The sequence below is a fragment of the Cynara cardunculus genome (assembly GCF_001531365.2).
Source record: "Cynara cardunculus var. scolymus isolate 2C chromosome LG 17, CcrdV1, whole genome shotgun sequence".
Lineage (NCBI taxonomy): Eukaryota > Viridiplantae > Streptophyta > Magnoliopsida > Asterales > Asteraceae > Cynara > Cynara cardunculus.
The window spans coordinates 1551077-1554657 of NC_037544.1; positions in this window are offsets into that span (position 1 = coordinate 1551077).

Sequence of the window (3581 nt, forward strand, 5' to 3'; positions counted from 1 at the left end):
AAATTGGGTGTTTCTTGTCCATCTGTTTTGCTTTAATAATTTATATATGAATGTTGACATTTCCTTTGGTCTTCATGGTGATCGGAATATTGACTCGTTTAAAAATACTAACTTTTTTGCAATTAATTTGACCGTCGTTTCATAAAATTTGGTTGCCAAGTGTAGATTTTATATACATATGTATATATAGGGTTGAATTCACTTGAGACCAAAGATTTTCCGTGAGACCTTTGAATTCACTTGAGACCAAAGTTTTTTTGTGAGACCTGTAAGACTGATTTATATTCATTTATCAACTTTATAAACTAGTGATCTAATAGTCTAGTGATCTAATGGTCTAGAGTTGTACGATGACAATTTTGTGATTATTGAGAAGTCTCATGGCATTTATGAATGTTCAGATTGTCATATTGTATATCTAATCCAAATGTTGAGAATTGGTCTTACATGTCTCACGAAATTTTTTTGGTCTCACATGATACTAAGTCTCTCTCTCTCTCTCTCTCTCTCTCTCTCTCTCTCTATATATATATAATTTTTAAATATTTTAGGATTGTATGTTTGATCTTTTAATAAGTCATGTATAAATAAAGATGTCTGTCTAGATTGTTCTATCTGTATATATTGGTAAATTTTTTGTTTGGAAGGGTTCTTCATGGATGAAAGGAGTATGTTTTTTAATTGGGATGAGCAGGTTTTGAAAAACTTGACATTCTGTATAAAGTTTCCCTATAAGTCACTATCTATATCACTAAGCCAATATCAGACAATTATGTATAGTTGAGCGAATAAGTTGTGAGTTTCATTAAGATACAAACAAACAGATCCCTCCAACCGACCGCCAAAATATGGTGATTTTTGCCGAGTCTTCAAATTGAACGGTAATAACGATGTGTAAATCTTCAATCGGCAAAATCCTCGACACATAGATTTGGTGTACTTAGAGTTTGGTTACAGTTGAGATGTCAACAAACTCGTTATTTTTAGTTTTTAGATGTCAATGTTGGAGTTGCTTTTATAAAAAATATTTTTAAACGTTTTCTTGGTCACATATTTTTTTTTATTAACCTGGATATCCAATTCGCTATGCGAGCTGACTAATCTCACGATGACCATTTGCTTTGCAGATAGCCCGGAGTCACCGCATTTGAACCTCCATGGACACAAGGGGGTTTTTATTCCTCATTGAATTTAAATATGAAACCTCTTAGTATTTTTGACTTTTGAAGCCAAGCTCAAATCAATCAACTACCATCCTTCTGATTATTCTTGATCACATCTTTAAAACCCTCAATAGTGATGACTAAAAAGAACCACTTTTTGCTGCTCACATTTATTTCAACATTAATAATATGAATAAAAATTTAAAAAAAAAACATATAAAAAACTCGTACAACATCATTTCATATAAAATTAAAGATAAGAATTATTGTTTTTTAAAGAAAACCCAAAAAATGTGATGATTTATATAAAATAAATTATAAGTTATTATATGTCTACGATATATGTCACATAACGATACTGCTAGAGAGTATGTAAACTTATAGGGTCATACACACAAAATACGTTTGCTTCTATTTGCAAGTAATCCAAAAGTTTTCTAAATTATTGTACCAAAGGTTCTATTTTCCGTTGCGTTTAAAATTACGAGTTACCCAATAATAATTTTTAAAAAGTCACTATATTTTTTCCATAAAAACCTTTTATTAAATATGCTACTTTTTTTTTATTAACCTGGATATCCAACCCGCTATGTGAGCCGGCTAATCCCAAGACGACCACCTGCTTTGCAAATAGCCCGGTGCCACCACATTTGAATCTCCGTGACCACAAGGGGATTTTTATTCCTCATTAGATTTGAACCTGAGATCTCCTGATACTTTTGATCTTTGTAGCCAAGCTCAAAACAATCAGGCACCACACTTGTGGTCAAAATAAATATGCTATTATAAATTCTATAAAATCACTATTATACTAAATATTTAATTTTAGTTGCATTTTCTTTAAATAAATAAAAATTAATATTTACAAAACATCAAGACTGAAATCTATTTTTTATGCAACTTTGTGAGAATTTAAGAAACGTTATTAAACTATCTATGCTATATTATAAAATATTTGACAAAATTTCTTAAAAAAACATTTTATTATGCATGAATTATTGTTTATTGATGCATATTACCTAAAATTCAAGACTACAAGTAATTTTGCTTAATTACAACTTATTAAAGCTTCATCTTTAAATTCGTATAACTAACTGCAGATAAACACAATCAAATAATGGATAAACATTCATTTTATATATATAAAATCTAAAATATAATAAAGATAAATCATTGGGTTCTAACCGAATGTTTAATTACTATCTTTATAAAAAATTATATTATTAAACCAAAATAAATTATTTTGTTATTAAATCTAAATTAACTTATGATAAAAAACTGAATTAAAGAAGTTACACTAAAAAAATGAGAACTACAAAATAGTTAATTTGATACTAATATCGATTCTTTTTTCAAATTTTTATGGTATCTTCAAACTTATATTTCATTTAAAAATAAAACCACTATTGCTTTACCAAAATCATATAAAATCGTATTATATCGATAGAGACAGAATAAAAACTAAACATTAAAGTTGAGATTTATCTCGCTGCATTGTACGAGTATCATTCTAGTTCTTCATAAGAGCATATTTTAGGTTTTAAAAAATGGTCAAAGTCCAGCTGATGTGTGATTCTAACACACTCCTTCAACGGAGGCTAGACAGATACAAATCGTCCCAAAGTGTCGATAGGGTGTTACACAGGCGAAGGAACTACACGAATACAGATAGTCTAAGAGTGTCGAATCACTAAAATAATATATACATCGACTCTAATACTATGTGAGAATATATAAGATCCCACCAGATCAGTATAGAAAATGGTTTGAATCTAATTGTTATAAGATTAGCAAATATGAATGGTCCAATAAGATGGTTACACGGAGGTAATTGAATTTGAAGATTTGTAGGTCCTTTGGAAAGTGATGTATGTGTAGAAGTTGAAATAGTTAAAGGGACAGTTTTGTAATTTCTTGAAGTTTAGATTTTGGTCAAAGAAAGTCGCCATTAAAAGCTGTAGGGACCATAGAAACAGGTTAGTCATGTTCTGTCTTTATCCAAGGGCAAATTCGTCAATTAACAAGAATACTGATTATCATCAGGAATTCGGGATTATTTCTAACAATTATGTTATTTTGAAAAGGAAAAGGTATTTGCACAGATACAATCTGGATTTAATGTTTTATTTTTTTATTTACATCAATATATATAAATATTTATGTATATGATAATTAAATAAATAAATCATCAAAAATCAATATATATATACTAGAAGCGTACTCGTGCAATGCAGCGAGATAAATCGTGTTTTTAATATTTCATTTTATTCTTTATCTCAGTCGATGTTATAATATGGCTTTATGTGATTTCGAGAAAGCGATGATGTTTTTATTTTTGAATAAAATATATGTTTGACGATATCATAAAAATTTGACAAAAATATATCGATATTAGTATCAAATTAACTATTTGAAATT